Raw genomic sequence first — 20958 nt, forward strand, 5'->3', positions numbered from 1 at the left:
AAATAAATAATTATTTTCTAAACAACATAAAATATTAAGAAAACCTTGCTACAGGAATGCGTCCTATTTCGCACGATTTATATATGGGCCCTATTAAGTAATTGATAGACTTCGGGAACCAATTACCTAGTTGCAGCTGGAACGTACTTATAATAATACTTTAGCCCGTCCGTAACGTTTACGCACATTGTATTTTTATCGGCAGATTCAGCGTTCCCCATATCGCGATTTTTATTTCGCCAGAGATCTGTGATTATTACGATTACATAAGAATATTGTTTTTACTATCTGTGGTGGTTTAAAGCAAGCGATGTGTTCGAATCGATCAAAACTTCGTTCAGTGTAGTAAAAAAACGAAGGAAATGTGGGAGGATTGATGACATTCACTTTTTGCTACACCGCTGACAGAACAATTTGAAGTCCCGTTCAAGAATAATATTAGTATTTTTTCAATAAGGGTAATTTAAACCGACCAAACATACATTAATTAACATTTAACAATTTTTAATATTTAAAGAGATGGTTTTGCTCCAAAATAAGTATTTCGAATTAAAGAAATCGTCTTTTCGAAATGAGTGTAGATCAGTGCATGAACTGAGTATTTCACCATCCAACACGCAACCAGAAATTGAAAGTGGAATATTTGTTTAGTTTTATGCATTAACTGGAATTTGTTGACAGTAAGCAGTAGAACAACGAAATTTATAGTGGTGACCAGGATTCCTTATTTGTTAGTTTGTTAATCCGTCATTTTGCCCAGTCGTACTAGGCATGTCAAATGTAATAGAACCAAGGACATTGTAAGTATATCTGATATTCAGAATGATGTACATAAATAACTACCTACAGCCACAGTTGCGTTACAACGTGTATACTTTTCACTTTACACATATCTACTGGTTCACAGGGCAATACAGTATCTGTATACAGTGCATCCAATCCCAGTAGCTAGTCATTGTTTGGCATGGTTCCAGCAAGTATTGACTGTACAAGTTAACAGCAGAAATATTCTTACATTAAAGCATGTTGCAAAAGCAGTAACAAACAATTGCTTATGCATCCATGAACAGACAGTTAACTTAAAAAGTCCATATATGATAAAGTAGCCAAAATGTTGCTTTCTTCAGGACGAATTACTTGTGGTGTGATGTGATACCATGTCCAGAAAGCTTTCATGTACACAGAAGAAAATCCAGAAGAGATTATACACACACACACAACAAAATCTGTATGTTTTTGTGGCGCATTGACTGATCCATTAAATTTTCAGGTGTGTAATTGCGTAAACCCTATTTCTCATAATATTTGGGTCATCCTGAGAGTGAGCCAACACTCTGAAGATGCCCAGAAGGCATACACCCAATATATTAGAAGAAGAAGTAGAAGTTAAGTGATTACATGTCCTGAAATTAAATGGATCACACCAACAAAGTCCGTTAAGAGGCTAGTATTAATATAAGCTAATATACTGAGTTGGTGAAGTGTAAAAACATTTTTAAAAATGAAAGAATTTTGATTCTGCTCTAAATTTCTTTATTGATGTGAGATGACAATGTACATATGCACCTACGCTTGCAAACCATCATGTCATGTTTGTTTATGTAGTAGCATGTGTTTGCAAGATTTCAATATTTATTTCATGTTTGTGATAGGCATTGCCAGTGCTTATAAATTTTTGAAGAGAGGTTTGCAGTTCCCTATGGAGGTGTGCGTAATTTGAATTGCATAGACTTCCGTGTATTGTATTAAAAATATTAGATAGCAGCTAGACCACCTTACATACTTCAACGGTACAGAATAAGTAGAAGCAGAATATTTGTAACTGATTTCACCCACAGAAATATACTAGGACTATAATGGAGTGTAAGTATTTCTCTGGAGTGATTCAGGAATTTCTCATCTTTAAAGTGGTAATCATATGTGGAAGTGATTTAATGAGAGTCATGTATTTTGAAGCGGTGATGGGCAGTAATAAGAGGAAGTGTACAAAGTGACTTACGAGCCAGCAGCATAATTCTGTCACATCTGTCTGTAGTGTGCACTTTGGGTAGAATGTAGAACATTTTATGATAATTTCTGTGGCAGTGTATGTATGGCAGCAGCTACATTATCATCACACTAACTATTGTAATTATCATTGCACTGTCTATCGTGACTGCTGCATGATTATTACATTAATAAACAATAGTGATAGTATTCAGTGTACACAGATATTTTGAACAGTTTACCCTGTTGGTGTCAGCTGCCACGGGAGAGAACATTTGGAGTGTGTGATGTTGGGCAGAAGTGGAGAGCACACTGATAACGCCTCAAAGTGATGTCTATCTCTCTCAGTGTAGAAAATATCACTTGGCCGTCTTTTGACCTGCACGTAACTCTTAACAGGGTGACAGAGGTATTGCGAAAGACAAAGATGAAATAACATCACCAAGAAATGGAAATTACAATTTAAAAAGTTAAGGACTTTCAAGTATTACCTGTTCTTAAACTCTTACTCTACAGTTGAGGCATTTCGCAGCATTTTTTTCGTTATGCATGTGACATTTAAAAGTTAAACTTACCATTGCTCCTGCTGTTTAATAGTTGTCATATACCTTTCAGTTTACAAAAGTTAATGACAACTAGTACAGTTAGAATAATCACTAATTTCCAGTTAGAACCTTATTTTTGTATATAAAATAGTTTACATTTGGGAGGCATGTCACCGAGAAAAGACATGGGAAAAGATCACTTTGGTAATTTTAGAAAATCTTCTGAAGTTTTGTTAGACAAGTATGAAACAAGTTAAGAGGTTAAGAGTATAGTGCAAATTTCTCAGGATGGAAATGTGTACCATTCTGAATATAAAAGAGTTAAGCCTTACCACAACAGTTTTCAACAGCTGATACCATATAATTTGCTGACGATACCAGTTTCATTATAAAAGGGAAGAATGATTATGAGATGCAGCAAAAAATTGACAAAACAGCAGAAGTGGCAGAAAAATGGTTTAAAGATAACTGTCTAGTTGTCAATGACAAGAAAACTGTATGGATGAACTTCAACCATATAAGGAACAAAAATAGGACCAATGTAAAATTCACATTATCGAATAGCCAAATTCAGAAAAAGAATCACATAAAATTTTTAGGATTATCTAAGGCGGGAAAAACATGTAGAAATGCTTAGCAAAAAATTAAGCAAGTACTGTTACATATTAAAGAGTGCTTAAAGATTGCTGCAATACCGAAACAGTGTTAAGTGCTTATTACGCATACATACATAGTCTACTGAAGTATGGTATAGTGTTCTGGAGAAATTCTTCTTTTGCAAAGCAGTCTTTTAAGCTCCAAAAGAAAGCTGTAAGATTAATAAGTGATGTTGCTTACAGAGCATCATGTATAGGTAACTTTAAGGAATTAAAAATAATGACCTTGCCATCTATATTTATATTTGAAAGCATCTGCTTCATTAAAAACCATCAAGTTTCAGCTTTGAATAGTGAGATCCACAATTATCAGACAAGGAATTGGGATGACTATAGTAGGAATGCGCACAGAAAATCAATATATCGGGACAGTGCTGTTTACAAACCAAAAATTCTGTACATTGCATTGCCAGATAGCATCAAAAAAATACTAAACATTAATACATTCAAAAAAGGACTAAAAAATCTACTAATAAACAACAGCTTCTACAGCATTAATGAATACCTGGAATTTTGCTCAGATCTGTAGGTCTGCTTCATAACTCTCTAAACAAATATTCATAATTGTCAAACCATTCCTAGATAAAATCAAACTTCTTTCATCCATGCATGTATTTAATTATGCACCTCGCTTTTGTGCTGTATGTTACTATGCGTAGTTTACTGAAGTACTGGTATTTAATAGTTTTAGGAAAATCAACCAAGGGTTTTTGCTAGCTTTTATTCTATCTGTATTTACATATAGTTATAATAGAGGGAAACATTCCACGTAGGAAAAATATATCTAAAAACAAAGATGATGTGACTTACCAAATGAAAGTGCTGGCAGGTCGACAGACACACAAACGAACACAAACAAATTCAAGCTTTCGCAACAAACTGTTGCCTCATCAGGAAAGAGGGAAGGAGAGGGAAAGACGAAAGGATGTGGGTTTTAAGGGAGAGGGTAAGGAGTCATTCCAATTCCGGGAGCGGAAAGACTTACCTTAGGGGGAAAAAAGGACGGGTATACACTCGTACACACACACATATCCATCCACACATATACCAGTGGATGTGTGGATGGGTATGTGTGTGTGTGTGTGTGTGTGTGTGCGAGTGTATACCCGTCCTTTTTTCCCCCTAAGGTAAGTCTTTCCGCTCCTGGGATTGGAATGACTCCTTACCCTCTCCCTTAAAACCCACATCCTTTCGTCTTTCCCTCTCCTTCCCTCTTTCCTGATGAGGCAACAGTTTGTTGCGAAAGCTTGAATTTTGTGTGTATGTTTGTGTTCGTTTGTGTGTCTGTCGACCTGCCAGCACTTTCATTTGGGAAGTCACATCATCTTTGTTTTTAGATGTATTTACATATATAATTTTATAATCTAATTAAGCAGAATAATGTTTTCATTATAAAGATGTGTTGATACCGATGATAAGATTTTGTACATGATGTAAATATGTAATATTTTATACTGTTGTACTTTTACAAGTCCAATATAATGATGTAATAATACGGGTACTAAATAAATAAAATAAATAAATAAATAAATAAATACCAACTACTTAACACACAGCAAAAATTAGTTAGTATGTCTTGTCAGACGTTGGTTCTGGAAAATTTTATTGGTAGCTGGAACCTATCATTATGATTCCATGGCAACGAGACTTTATTTCTATATTTCTACTACTTGTTATGTATCATTATAGATGCTAGTGCCTATTTGGCATATGACTGTTAGGCATATGACTTTTGCCCATAACAAATTTAATGGCCATAGAACTTAAAAATGATTGAAATATACCACAAGGACACCTTGATACAAGAGAAAAGGCTTACTTATTCTATGAATTGATTAGTAAACTGCACAATGATACCCACACTTCACAAAAAGGTGTTGGAATGAGGTCCACAATTACTTTGCAAGGCTACATTTATAAACAGACATTAAATGTTAAGGTAATAGTATACTTAAGACTATATTCATGAACAGGTGTTAAGTATGAAACAAGCCAACAGTATAATTATACCAACTATGTAACACATTGTACGTCTTGAAAACCCAACAGCAAAATTTAGTTCGTCCCTCTTGCCATACGTTGGTTCTGGTAAAACATACACTGTCAGTATCATCAGTCAGAACATATTCATTCTTGTCATCTGGCCACATAAAGATGACATTGTCAGTTTCTAGAAAATTAGTCTTCTCATCATGTAGTCCTATACTACAATCAGAACTGATAATTGCTATTATCGTGGACATAGAAATAGAGCCTTAGTCACATCACTGATATAATGTACAATGATATCAGATCTCTTCTTCCGTAATGTTTCAGCAACAACTATGTTTTTTGGTGGTGATGGTTTGCAATAAATTTTCTGTAGTGCCATTGTTGTTTACTGGGTGACTGGCAGTGCTTCCTCAGCTCTGAAGACTGTTTTCCCCAATGCTTGAGGAGAAATTTTATGAAAATTTGTGCCTTGTTGCTGCATTTTAAGTTTTTCTTGCTCTCACTGACAGTGTTTCCGTTCTGCAACCCTGTTGCATTGCTCTTCATTTTCTGCTGAAGTTGGATTACTTTCTTATTTTGGTGGTATTCTCTGAATATATCTTACTGTTTCACTTTTCATTGTTTTTCTCCAGTTTAGCCAGCTAACTTTCCCAGGTGTACGAGACATGGCCACTAGATTTAGCCAGTATTTTGGAGTAAGAGTACTTGTCACATGCCTAATAAAATTATACAGAATGCTGCATGTCATATTTCAGAAATTGACATTATTCAATGAGAATTGATTGTTCAAGAAGACTCACTTGGTGATGAAATTAGAGCATAGAAGTTCTCAAGGCAGAAGGAACTGTTTCACAGCTTCAGCACAGAAGTAGTTGTATAGATTGCTAGGTGTGTGACCAGAACCACATGTCCAAATACATTGTTGACAGACATTTTCAGTAATTTGGACTGTATTGCCAATATGATTCACAGATGCAACTATCAGTGGTACTAGTTTTGGAAAATACATTCTTCTTGCTCTGGGAAGAAAAAGAAATTGATGTCACATATTTTGAACAGGAATTTTAAAATTGTCATATTTACTGTTACACCAGTACATGAATTTGTTATATTTGGAAAATACGTACACTGACAGGAAAAAGATTGCAATACTAAAAAATAATTTTATTTATTTATTTATTTATTTGTCCATATAAATCTCTTTTTAAGTACATATATTGTACACAGGATATTGGACAGAAAACCTTTTTAGCTATTGGATTTTCAAATGTCAAACATAAATTTTATAAATTTTTATGACTAATTGGATCTATACAGTTAATAATTACAAATTTTTGAAATACTGTATATTTATAACTTATTTCTACAATTAAAGATACAAATTACATTTTTTCTGGCATAAGATACTGTGAGATTGAATAGTAGCAGTTTTTCAGAAGGTAGGATGTCACAGACTTTTTAAAGCTTTGTAGTTCAGTAAGAGATTTTATATGTCTTGGTAATCTGTTGTAAAGTTTTGTTCCTGCATGATATACACCTTTTTGGCATAATGTGGTGTTACAATGATTGACATGTATGTCACTGTCTGACCTGGTACTGTAATCATGGACACTTTTGTTTTGAGGAAAAAGGTTTTCTTTTCTCAGTATGCTTTTTTTGACATGCGTGACTACTTCCAGTATATAAATGCAGGGAAGGGGTAGGATCTTTAGAGAAACGTTTGCATGATTTTCTGCTGCTCACTAGCTTCATTATTCTTATAATTGCCTTTTGTTTCCTGAAAACTGTTATGGCCTGATGTACATTTCCCCAGAAAATGATACCGCACTTCAGTATTGAATGTACACGAGCGAAGTATACAGCCCTAACTGTTTCTGCACTAGTACTGTTGCAGAGAATTCTTACCACATAGCTCATTTTTGCTAGTTTTGAATTTACGGCTGTGATATGAGTGTTCCATTTAAGATTTTCCTGGATGTGAATCCCAAGAAATTTAGTTTCATTGACAGAACTAATGTTTTGGTTATCTATACATATTACAGGTTGTGCCGGATTTTTATTTTGATCAGTGTGGAAATTCATGAGTACCGTTTTTTGGGGATTAACTATTAGCCTGTTTCTGGTAAACCATTCAGACACTAGTGTAGAGTAATGAAATTTGGAAATACATTTGTCTAGGTATCATATTTAAGCGATTAACATTGCAAGATTACAGCTTACTGTAACTGTGAGCTAAGCCAATGCAAAAATGAAACACTGGTACATTAATAATAATTGGAGTAATCACCAGAATGTTGAATGCAGGCATGCAAACATGCATGCATTGTGTTGTACAGGTGCTGAATGTCATTGTGTGGGATGGAGTTTCATGGTTGTTGCCCTTGATCTGTTAGTACATGGACAGCAAATGATGTTTGTGGATGATGCTGGGGCTGTTGTCCAATGACGTCTAATATGTGCTTGATTGGAGACAGATTTGGTGACTGAGCAGACCAAGGCAACATGTTGACACTCTGTAGAACGATGGTGGTAAGTGAATGAGCATTATCCTCTTGCAAACACGCCTGGAATGCTGTTCATGAATGGCAGCACAACAGTTGAATCACCGTATAGATGTACAAATTTGAAATCAGGGTGCTTGGGGTAACCACTATACTGCTCCTGCTATCATAGGAAAACACACCCCAAATCATAACTGCAGGTGTAGGTCCATTGTGTAGGCACACAGACAGATTGGTTGCAGGCCCTCAATGGTCCTCCTCCTAACCGACACCCAGCCATCACAGGCACTGAACAGAACCAGCTTGCATCAGTAAACACAACAGATCTGCACCCTGCCGTCCAGTGAGCTCTCGCTTAACATCACAGAATTCTCAAATGGCAGTGGTTTGGGGTCAGTGGAATGCACATTAAGGATGTCTAGCTCTGAGCTGTCCGTGATGTAACAGTTTATTGTGTCACAGTGGTGGCAACTGCTGCTCAAATTATTGCTGCAGATGCTGTTTGATGCGCTGAAGCCATATGCTGAACATGATGGTCTTCGTTCTTGGTAGTACCACTTGGCCACCTGGAGCCCTGTCTTCTTGTGACTGTACATTCTCGTGATCACTGCTTCCAGCAATCACATATAGTGATTACATTACTGTTAAGTCTTTCTACAGTATTGCAAAGGAACATCCAGATTTTTTGTAGCCCTAATGCACAGCCTCGTCTTTGTCATTTTAAAGGTATTCTTGACTAACAACAACTCAGCACATATAGTCTCTAAGATAGCTAATGCACACAATGGTTACATCATTTATTTAACGCAAACCTGATTTGCATCCTCATAATAACACTACCAGCGTCACTCGTATGTGACTGGTGTGAAATCTGAATGAACATCATCTTTCAGATGCAGAAACATGCCTACCAACTTTCGTTTACTTCGCACAACTTCTTCTTGATGTTGCAATTTTTTCTCGCCTCAGGGAGTCACACCTAGTGATACGTGGCTGGCGACCACGGGGCCCCGAGCTGAGTCCTGGCATTGCTTCCACTTACTTATGCCAGGCTCCTCACTCTTATCTTTCCTATCTGGCCACCCTCGGCCAGCTCTTGTTCTTTTCCGACCCTGACGCTATTAGGTTTCGAGGGCTAGGGGTCTTTCATTTTCCAACCTATACTTCTCATGCAGCGTCTGACCCGGAGCGGGCGGCTGCAAAAGGCGTCTGTATCCCATGTTAGGGGCGGCCTCCAGAACTGCGGAAGGCAACGGAATACCACCGCAGATTATCTTCCCTGCATAATGCAGTCTCCATTTTATGCACAAAAAATGGCTTCCTCTCATGTTAAATCAGTGTCCGGAGGTAAAATAGTCCCCCATTCGGATCTCCGGGGGGGGGGGGGGGGGGAGGGGGGGGAGGGGGGGGGGACAACTTGAAAGGAGGCAAAAAATCAAAACTAGAATTGGTACCTGGAATGTCAGAACTCTGCTACAAGCAGGAAAACTAGAAAACCTTAAAAGAGAGATGGAAAAGAATCATATGGACCTCGTAGGAGTTGCTGAAATAAGATGGAATGGACATGGAGAGTTGCAGTCAGATGAATATGTATTCTACTACTCAGGAGGAGAAGTAAAAGGAATTAATGGAGTAGGAATGATTATGACAAAGGAATTGGCTAAATGTGTGGAATATGTAGACTATGCAAATGACCGGGTTATTGGTGTAAGGCTGAAAGGAGCACAAAAAGATTTACTGATTGTCCAGGTGTATATGCCAACTTCAGAACATGAAGACCAAATTGTAGAGGAAACGTACAATGTAATAGAGAGAATAATGGACGAAAATAAAAAATGCTGCAAAATAGTAATGGGAGATTGGAACGCCATTGTGGGAGAAGGGAAAGAGGGAAACATAGTAGGCAGTCATGGTCTTGGAAAGAGAAATGACAGAGGTGAATGGTTAATTGACTTCTGCAGGGAAAGGCAGCTGATAGTGGCAAACACATGGTTCAAGAACCATAAGAGGAGGCTCTACACTTGGAAATCACCAGGGGATAAATATAGAAACCAAATCGATTTTATACTGGTAGAAGAAAGATACAGGAATGGAATCAAGAAGATGCACATATTACCAGGTGCAGATATTAATAGTGACCACAACTTACTTATGGCAGAAATAGAAATAAGAATGAAAAAACTGAAAAAGGCGACAATGGTGAAGAAATGGGATCTAGAGAAGATAAGGTCCAACAAAGAACAAATTACAGAAATGCTGTCTCGGGACTTTCTAAACACATTACGAGACAAAGAAGCACCTGATAATGCCAACGAGTACTGGAATATGCTGAAAGAAGGAATCATTAAAGCAGGACAGCAAAATATAGGATATGTAAAAGGGAAAAGGTCAAAAAAACCATGGGTCACACAAGAAATGATTTCCAAGATGGAGGAGAGAAGAAAATTGAAAAACAAGAACACTGAAGATACAAGAAAGATATACCGAAGGTTAAATAACGAACTGCGAAGAGAAACAGAGCAGGCTAGGAAAAAATGGCTAAAAGAGGAATGTGATGAAATTGAAGAACTGGACAGGAAAGGAAGATACGACTTACTATACAACAGAGTAAAGACTATGACATGGGAACAAAACAGAGCAGGAAGTGCTACTATGGAAATTTTGAGTAAAGACGAAGAGGTAGTGTATAAAGATCGTGACGATGTCCTCCAGAGATGGGAAGAATATATAAAAGAGCTATATGACACAAATAGCAAACCAGAAACTCTGGAACTTGAATCACACAACAGTGTAAGTGATGAAGAGAAAGGACCAACCATCATAATGGAAGAAGTAGTCTGCTATTGCTGCAATGAAAAATGGCAAAGCAGTAGGTACAGATACAATACCGGGAGAAATACTAAAATGCTTGAACCACAATGGAATAAGAGAAATATTGAGGTTATGTAATAAAATATATGACAGTGGTGAATGGCCTGAGGACTTTTTGACAACAGTAATGATTCCATTGCCGAAAAAACAAGGAACCAAGAAATGCAGCGAGCACAGGACAATCAGCCTCATTTCACATGCAGCCAAAGTGATGTTAAGAATAATTAATAAAAGACTTGAAAAAGTAATAGAGGAGAATCTCGGCGAGGAGCAGTTTGGCTTTAGACGGAATACGGGCACCAGAGATGCAATAGGGCTCCTACGAATCTTAGGAGAAAGGTTTATTGAAAAAGGAAGAGACCTATATATGTGCTTCATCGATTTAGAAAAGGCATTTGACAATGTGGTTTGGGACAAGCTGGCGACTATTATGAGGGAAAAGAGAGTGGACTGGAAAACCAGAAGACTTATAAACTCATTGTACCTTAATCAAAAAGTTTCAGTTAAAGTGAGAGGAGAAAGTACAAACTGGATCAGACTAGGGAAAGGAGTAAGACAAGGATGCTGTTTATCACCTACTCTTTTCAACCTGTACTTGGAAAATATGATTGACCAATGCTCATTAGATGACAAAGGAGTAGAAATTGGAGGAAGAAGAGTAGGGTGCTTGAGATTTGCTGATGACATGGTCCTTCTAGCCACAGGGGAAAAAGAATTACAGGATTTGGTGGACACCATTGCAACTAACGGAAAAAAATATGGAATGAAAATTAACACAAATAAAACAAAAGTATTGGCAATAGGAGGAAATAAGGAACTAAAAATTGTGCTGAATGGAGAAAAACTAGAACAGGTGCAAAATTTTAAGTATCTTGGAAGCAGGATAGGCACCGACTGGAAGTGCACCACAGAAATTAAAACAAGGATAGCAATGGCAAAAGAGGCGTTTTATAAGAAAAGGAGAATCTTCTGCAGCGGTATGGACAGAGAACTCAGAAAGAGACTCATAAAATGTCTTGTATGGAGTGTTCTTCTATATGGCGCTGAAACATGGACTATGAGGAAAAAAGACAGAGAAAGGCTGGAGGCTTTTGAGATCTGGACATGGCGGAAGATGGAAGGAATAAGTTGGATGGACAGAGTAAAAAATGAAGAGGTACTGAGAAGAGTGGGAGAGAAAAGGCAGTTACTAGATGTAATAAAGAGAAGAAAAAGAAATTGGATTGGGCATATATTAAGAAAGAATGACGGACTGATAAAAACAGTTTTAGAAGGTTATGTAGAAGGGAAAAGGAAGCGAGGAAGGAAGAGATTCCAGATACTGGATGACATGATGGACGGTACAACATACAGCAGCCTTAAGAAGGAAGCAATGGATCGCAGAAAATGGAGAGGCAAAGGACCTGCTAATATAGCAGATAACTGATGATGATGATATAGCTACTTTTCATTTCATATACCACTTTCATTAGTTCCTTGAAAACTGATAGACATATTCCTTATCCAAAATATTGTGAAATGTCCTAGTCCAAGAATGTTGCAAGAAGACTCGTGCTGTGTTGTATATGTTACCTTGGATTTGATACATAGCTTTTTATCTGTACAACAACAGTATGGAAAGGATAGATTGCTATTCATCACGTAGCTTGGGTCCCAGCACATGGAGACAGTGGCTCTGTGTGTGTGTGTGTGTGTGTGTGTGTGGTTACTATTTTGGGAGAAGGACATTGTCAGAAAGCTTAAATATTGTAGCAGAGGTTTCCACTGTGCATCTCTGTGACTCAGTGCCACCTCTGTCTGGTGAGTAGCAGTTGGTCTGTTCCATATGTTTGTTATTTCAGCCTGGACTTCCATTGTTTGTTTTATTCTGTGTAGTTATTTTAATTTTCAGTACAACTAGTACATGTCAATGAGCATGGAAAAGTTTCCTTGCAGAACATTGATCATTATGGTGATTATGGAAGGCATCAGTTTGGGTAACTATTAGAAACACGGCAAATATCTGGGCCAAATTCCCTGCACTGAATATAGTTACAGTGTAAACATTCTCTATTCTAAAGTGAAAGATTTGTTCTGAAAAGAACCCTAGTCTGTGAATGTTACTCTCTCCCACATTTTTTATGTTGGGTATACCAGTATTCATGTAAGAAGTTATAATGGAGAATCTGCATGGTGTTTGGTAAAGAGGATACGAGGAGCTGGTTAGTGAGGCATCGTCAGATGATTCCATTGGTAAGAATGTGGCCACCCTATGGCATTCAATTTTTGTTTAGTATGGGATTTGGCCGTAGTCTGAAACAACGTTTCTATATCTTGTACACTCCGTTGTAGAGCAAAAAAATTATGCATTATATGATGGAGTAAAAAAATTCTGATTTCTTATTAAAATGTGCTTTTCTTCATCATATGATTGATGCCAAAAGAGTATTTATTTTCAAAACGAGTTTTCACTCTGCAGCAGAGTGTGAGCTGATTTGAAACTTCTGGCAGATCAGAACTGTTTGCCAGACTGAGACTCGAACATTGGAGTTTTGCCTTTTGTTGGCAATTGCTCACACTGAGCTATCCAGGCACAGCTCACAACCCACCATCACGTCTTTACTTCTGTCTTCAGATAGAGCATAGGGGATTGTTTCCAGAATCACGTTTTCATTCTACAGTGGAGTGTGTGCTGATTTGAAACAGGAGAACTTCTGTAAAGGTAGGAAGTGAAGCTGTGAGGGTCAGTCATGAGTTGTGTTTGGATAGCTCAGTTGATAGGGTACATGCCCATAAAAGACAAGGTTCTCTGGTTTGAGTCATTGTCTGGCATACAGTTTTAATCTGACAGGAAGTGTATTTATCATGTTTGTCCTCTACCTAGGTACGTATTCTGACAATAGCCAACTACTGTGTTCGTTAAGTTATTGTATTTCATTCACTCGTTGACAGAAAATGAAGCACCCAAAAAACATGGTTGGATGTCAGTGTAACTTTGTATATGAATGCATCATCGGCAGGTACCTAAAAGAAGCAGTTCCCTGACAGGTATAACGGTCAACAGGGTGCATTAGTGTTATTCATATTTAGTGTTCCTCATATTTAGAGTTGTTGCTAGGACTGGTAGGGCATACAAGGGGCATGTATGGAATTGGGTGTTGAGTGATCGCTGTGAAGAACATGGAAATGCCTCAGACTCATGTGAGTCAGCGTTATCAGCACCTGAAAGAGTTTCATCACTGTGGTTTCCCATTTGGCTGGCTGGTCAAATCGTGTGGTATTCAGATTGTTGGGGCATTCAGATGTGACAGTGGCCCAGTGTTGGACTGCATGTGAATTTGAGGACAGGCATTGATTGATTTTAACAGGGAAGCTTAGGTCTGACCCGCCACTGCCTGTGCGGTATCACTCCCTGAATATCTAGTAAAGCCAACCAGTGCCCTTAAATAGTGCAAGGAGTCCCTCTACCAGTTTTTTGTTAGACACAATTTCTTCAGGTCTAGTTGTCCCGAAGATTCTGTTTCTTTTACTCTCCAATGCCATGCATTCGAAGATTAGGTGTGATGCAGTTTCTTCACCCTCATCACAGATATTACGTTTAGGGTCCTCTTCCGTTATACCCATTGTGTGTGGGTGTTTTTTGAAATTCCGATGGCCGGTCATCAGTCCAGTCATGAGTTTGATCTCTTTCCTGTTCAATCCCAGGATTACAGAGCTTCTTTTAAAACATGGATTGGGCATCATTACCTTACCTTGCTTTTGTTTATGGACCTTGGTCCAATATCCTACATGCTGTTTCCTAAGCCAGTTCCATAGTTCTAATTTGATCATAGCCTTGGTGATTGTCAGGACAGGTTCCGGTCCAATAAATGAAGTTGTTGCCCCCACCCAGCCAATCTATCGGCTTGTTCATTGCCACAGATCCCTGAGTGGCCAGGGACCCACACTAGGTTCGCCCTATTGCTTCCCCCTAGCTCCACCAGAGCCCTGTGGCAATCTGCAACAATCTTAGATCTTGTTGCAGGAGCTGCCAATGATTTCAGGGCTGCCTGGCTGTCTGAATAGATGTAGATGCTACGGTCATTGTAGCTCCTATGCATATTCTCCTCCACACATGTCCTGATTGCTGTAATTTCAGCCTGGAATACAGAGGCTAATTTCCCTAGAGAGATGACGTTCTCCAGTCTTGGCTGAACCCCGTACACCCCTGCCCCAACGCCTTGGTCTGTTTTCGACCCATCGGTGAACCAAACGATGTCCTCCGTACAGTGTTGAACTGTTTTTTCCCACTGCTCCCTACTTCCTGTTATTATGTTGTAAGGCTTGTCGAAGGGAGTTATTATATAGTCAACAGGCATTTCCCCAGCCATTCCTATATTTACCTCACTCACTGTTTTTAGTGTATGATTCTGGATATCCGAATGAGACCCAGTTTTTGCCAGTTTTGAGTCTGTGTGCCCCAGCTGCTGCCTCCATCTTGACCCAAAGGTGAAGTGGAGGCATATCTAGCATGGCTTCCATTCCAGCAGTTGGTGTGCTGCTAATTCCACCCATTATGGCTAAGCAGGCCAATCCCTGCACCTTAGCAAGCTCCTTAGCAACAACCTGCTGTTCTGGAAGATGCAGAGGGCTATTTCTTGTAAGTGAAGTGCTTTTTCCACCTTCCCAATGAGTTGGTGGAGAGCTGTCTCACATGATTTACCTGGTTGGTATGCGTGTTGGTTCGGGTGTAGAGGGACCCTACTTAGCCTCCTCTCCCCAACATATACATTAACCATTTTTCCAATGTTTTGAGAATGAAGGAGGACAGACTGATTCGTCTCATATCCTTGACCTTGGTATGATCAGTTCTCCCTGGCTTTGGAATGAAGACAACCTTCACTGCCCTCCAAGCATTGGGAATGATTCCTACTGCTAGGCTAACCCTGAATAGCTTGCATAGGACTCATAAGAGCTTTCCTCGTGCCTGTTGCAGGAGAGCTGGAAAAATTACATCTGGGCCAGGTGACTTGAATGGTTGGAATGTTCCTAACGCCCACTGGATTTTGTTGAAATTCACACACTCCTTGGCCAATTCCCAGTTCTCTCTTTGAGTACCTGAGAACCGTTGTCTCTCTGGGGTCACATACTGGTCTGTGTTGTCCGGCAGAGCATATTGAGAAAAGTGAGTTTGGAGGAGCAATTCCAGTGTCTCATGTGCTGTCTTTGTATATTCCCCATCCTCCTTCCTCAGCATACCTTGTGGATTGGTTGGTACTCTAGTGAGAATCTTGTGAAGTGTGGCTTGTCCAGCTGTGCCCTCCACTTCCTCCTTTGCTTGTCTTATTGCAAGATTGTAATTGACAAGGGCCTCACGATATTTAGCCCATTGTCCTTTACGTCTCGCAATATTAAACAGTCTCCATACCTGTTTTCTTTGCGTTTCCAGTTTGTTATTCCACCAAGGAACACTCCTATTTGTGCACTTCCTGGTGATTGTGCAGTTGTCCTGATATGAGGTCACTATGGCAGAGGTAACAGCCTCTGCTACTTCCTCAAATTCTACTGGATTCCTCATTGAGGTTTTAACTTCCGATAAGCCTAAGTCAAGGTCCCTCCTATATGTCTCCCAGTCTGTTTTCTGGTATTCCTATAGGTCATGGTCTGTCTGATTCCCATTTCAACCTTGAATTTGATGTACATGTGATCCAATGAGGATGGCTCCAACATCACATGCCATTGTTTGACATAGCTACCCATCATCATGGAACCAAATGTTATGTCAATTACTTCTTCCCTTCTGCTATTCCTGAATGTAGGTTCATTGCCCCTATTCAGGACCTCTAAGTTGTTAGCTAAAAGAAATTCAAGAAGGTACTCACCTCTACTGTTGGTGTCCTTCCTGCCCCTCACTAGGCTGTGGGCATTGGCATTGCATCCCACCAGCAGTCGATCACCTTGCCGATGGCAAGTCTCTACCAGTCTCCTCACCTCCAAGGGAGGAGGAGAGCTGTCTTTATAAGGAAGGTATGCTGAGGCCAAAATAATTTCCCTCGTGATACCTTCCTCATATTACTACATTTTAATGGTCACTAAGTCCGTAGAGCAGAAATCCATAATTGGCATGAAAGAAATGCCATTTCTTACATAGATGTATGTTTTGGAGTTTCTTAGATTTCTAGCATAGATCTCCACTGCCACCGAGGCCCGATACACCTCCTTTGTATAAACAGGGTTCCTGTCTCAGGGCCTCATCCGCTTCCTGTCTCCCCAGGCAGCGGCTCAGGGCAGCAGAGGCCCCTTTACTGTGCTGCAGATTAATCTGCAGCACCTCCAGGCTCCGTCTTGCTGCCATCTTTGAGGTCTTTGAGAACCCTGATGGTGACCTGCGAGAACCCTAAAAGCAGTTTCAGGTCCTGCTCCTGCATCGCCTTCGGGGACTTCTCCTCGATCTCCACCACCAGGGTTCGTTCTTCCGGAGCAACCTTCTGGTTAATTACTCTCCACTCTTCTGTCGAGACCTTTGGGTTCTGGGCCCCTATTTTCCTGAACAGAGTCTTGGGAGAGACTTACTTAAGATCTTAGGTAGCCATAATGATATCTTTGAGGTCTTAACAAGCAGCTTCGCATCTTCCCACGGGAATATCATGGGCACCTTGTCCTTAAGCCATTCTATCATGTGCACCCCGTCACAGACAAAAATGAGTGCACCATGATCTAGATAGACCCTCCTGAAGTTGGGAACTGGGCCAGCATCCCCCCCCCCCCCCCCCCCCCCCCAGTATTTTCAAAGAGGGCCATCTGTACCAGTTCCTCCTGCTGCGAGGTGATGGCCACCAGTGGATAACCTTTCTGGATAACTGCCATCCTAAGTGACCACCACAAAGAAGGATATATGCAGTGTGCACCAAACATGTCAGAATCCCTTCACATATGAGCCTGCCATCTGAGAACAAGTAATGGACCCCCTACAACATTCTGTGTCATTCTGCACAATTGGTCAGTGACAAGCAGTAGCCGGACTAGGGAAAGGAGTGATGCCGTGATGTGGAAGTATGGACTGTTGATGAATGGCCTCACATTATGTTCAGCAACTGAATCTCAGTTCTGCCTTATGCTAGACGACAATCATTGGCCAGTATGGTGGTCACCATGGGAGATTTTCCATTCTTCCAATGTTTTGGAGGTGCACATCAGTTTTACTATTTTCATGGTGTGGGGAGCCAGTGGGTACGTACTCAGATCAAAACTGGTACTGGTTAAGGGAGCTTTGACAACACATTAGTATGTCACAGACATGATGCATCCTTAAGTGTTGGCTCTCATGTTACAGTATCATGGTGTCAGTTTACAACAGGACAATGTTCATCCACACATGCACATGTGTTTACAAACTATCTGTGTGATGTCACCAATAGAACATGTGGGACCAGATTGTATGTCAATACCAAATATCCTGGGTATCAAGGACTAGTTACAACAGTTGTGGGCCAACTTGTCTCAGGGGAGAATTGATGGCCTTACGACATCTTCCGATTCGAATCAGTGTGTAGGTCCAGGTCAGAAGGGGTGAAATGCCAAACTGATAACTGAGCTCATACTGCAAAGTCATTTGTAAATTTGATCACAGCAATAACATCGCCCTCATCTCGTGGTCGTGCGGTAGCGTTCTCGCTTCCCACGCCCGGGTTCCCGGGTTCGATTCCCGGCGGGGTCAGGGATTTTCTCTGCCTCGTGATGGCTGGGTGTTGTGTGCTGTCCTTAGGTTAGTTAGGTTTAAGTAGTTCTAAGTTCTAGGGGACTGATGACCATAGATGTTAAGTCCCATAGTGCTCAGAGCCATTTTTGAACCAATAACTTCACATACCCTCTCAGCCCGTGAAGTTTTGTTTTCTCCTCCCAGGTACTTAACTTTTTTTGACAAGCACTATAGGCCCATGTAGAAACACACCTTGCAGTCATCACTAGGGACCTGTGTACTTTTCCACAGACATTATTTTTAATTATGTGGTTTAAAAATAAGTGAAATGTATAGTCACAGAATTAATTAAATTACGGATGCATAACAGAGTTTTATGTATATAATTACATATTTTATTTGTATGTTTGCTACCTTAAATTTAGTTATGTTACTAATAATCACTTGATACATTTTTTGTTACCTACACTTTTAGGGGACCTGGAGAACTTATTACCTCAATGGATTAAGTGTTTACAACATTTCAGAAATGTCTTCATTTTGTCATATAGTGATGCAAATCCTTATAAAAAGTTATCACACTTCCTGTGTAGGCAAAGTTGTTACTTGCTTTCTTCTTGTAGCAGTCTGCATGGAAAGAAATAGTACTTTAATAGTATTATTATTATTGTTCTTGTGGTCTTCACTCCGAAGACTGGTTTGTTGTAGCTCCCCACACTAACTACTGCATCTACATCCATTTCAATCTGCATACCGTGTTTATCCTTCGGTCTCCCTCTACAATTTTTACCACTCCCTCCCTCCACAATTCCCTCCACTACCGGATTGCTACATAGTATATTTTACCGAAATTGCCTGTGAAGGCTGCTTCAGCCTTTTAACATATAGCTTGACGTTCTACTGCCCTGAAAGCTCTCCTTTCAAAAGCGGCTTGTGGAATATCAGGTAAATGAATAAATGAATTTCAGTTCAGTCAGAGGCAGCCTGTATTATTTCGTTTATTAAGATACAGTGTTACATAGTAAAAGATACACTAAAAATTAAATGTACATGAAAATAAACAAAAAAACTTTGTTATGAAATTGTGGACTTGTATCTCTGCAAATATGAATGCTGTAAGTAGTGTGGATCAGTGTAATCTGTTTTTTATGTTTTACTTGCTTGACTGAGTTGGTGTAAGCAAACAAACATATGAACATATGACATTTTCATGAAAACTGAGTTTCTGACTTAATAATTTTCTCATTTATTACTTCTGCAGAGACATTGTAGTGTTAAAAAATGCAGCAAGCAATACAACAAACACGTATCAACCAGTTAAGTAGAATCCAAGTGCAACAACAGAGGCACTCAAGGACTATCAAAAAGCAGACACTTTCTGAAAGTAATATACCCTCTAGTACATCAAAGCAGCAAGGATCCATATCAGTATCACAGGGAATGAATGATTTCCAAGCAAAATTGAAGGCCGAGTCAGCTAGAGTTATCGAATGGCAAACCCAGAAAGATTCACAGTGCAAAGAAATGGAAAAAAGTGTACAACAACTAGAGGAACTTGTTGAAAGACAGAGAAAAAATCTATTAGAGCAACAAAAGAACTGTGAACAAGTGTCTCAGCAGTGTGCTAATGAAATAAAACAGCAAGAAGAATTAGAAACAAAGTAAGAGATTTTAATTTAAATTTTGCATCCACACATAATAGCATTTTTAGTTAAGTCAATCAATAGAGACCACTAGTGTAGTAATATTATTTCTTTCAAAAAAAAGTTATCTTGTGAAAGACACCCATTTCAGTTTCCATTGATATGTGGTTTTTACTTCTTTAGAACTGTATTACATTGGTAACGATTTTTTTCACATATCAAAAGTTGAAAGTGTGTAGGAGAGCTATATACTCTTCTGTGCTATAGTGTGACATATGTAATGGGCTACATGATTTAAATACATGAGTAGACTTGCATAGGCTGTGATTTTTATCACAGGGAGAAAGATAAAAGTGATACATTGGGTAAGAAGGAGGAAGTTAAACTGTAATTAAGAGGCTAATACTAATTCAGTCTCAAATCTTGCCATAACATGAAAGTGTGTGTTTGGGTGTCTGTGTAATTGTGTTTGTGAATATGTGTGATATTGCAAGAAAAAGAACTAGTGTTTGAATTCTGTTTTCTATTATGTGTTTCTGTGCTGTACACATCATCCTGATGTACGCGAATGGTTTCTTTTCCCTTATTTTATGTGTTACTGTGCAGTATTTGTACACATAAATGTGTCTTGCATTTACAGAATTAAGCTTCTATGTCACATCTTTTTCACCTCCCATCCCTATTGGCAATAGAAACCTTTGGAGACATGAGCACAACAACTCACAAAAATCTCATGATAATCAGATGAATGGTATTGGAAATATAAAAGGTGAATGAACAAACAGTATTCAGATTTCCTGGCAAATTAAAATTGTATGCCAGGCTGATACTCACACTCAGGAACTGTGCCTTCATGGGTAAACACTTTACCGTCAAAGCTGCCTAATCACAACCTGTCCTGAGTTTGATTCTCGGTCCAGTACAAGGCTTTAATCTGCCAGCAAGTTTCATATCTGCACACATTCAGCTACAGAGTAAACATTTCATTCTGCAAAAAATATTCATTTTTATAGGTCAGGTAACTGCTTTCACAGTTAACCCTGCCTATAAGAGGACATGAAATATCCAAAATCATCAGATATAGGCCCAGAGCCGTGACATCCATCA

General features: G+C 39.2%; 1 protein-coding gene across 1 annotated transcript in view; it reads left to right on the top strand.

The window, feature by feature from the left end:
• The first annotated feature begins 301 nt into the window (after window positions 1-301).
• LOC126413335 (myosin heavy chain, clone 203-like) overlaps window positions 302-20958 on the top strand; it is a 235317-nt gene continuing 214660 nt past the window's right edge. Inside the window, exons 1-2 of the mRNA XM_050083246.1 lie at window positions 302-458; window positions 19470-19869. The gene's annotated coding sequence lies outside the window, so the exon portion shown is untranslated. The remainder of the gene's footprint in view (window positions 459-19469; window positions 19870-20958) is intronic.

Source organism: Schistocerca serialis, chromosome 7, assembly GCF_023864345.2.
Source record: "Schistocerca serialis cubense isolate TAMUIC-IGC-003099 chromosome 7, iqSchSeri2.2, whole genome shotgun sequence".
NCBI lineage: Eukaryota > Metazoa > Arthropoda > Insecta > Orthoptera > Acrididae > Schistocerca > Schistocerca serialis.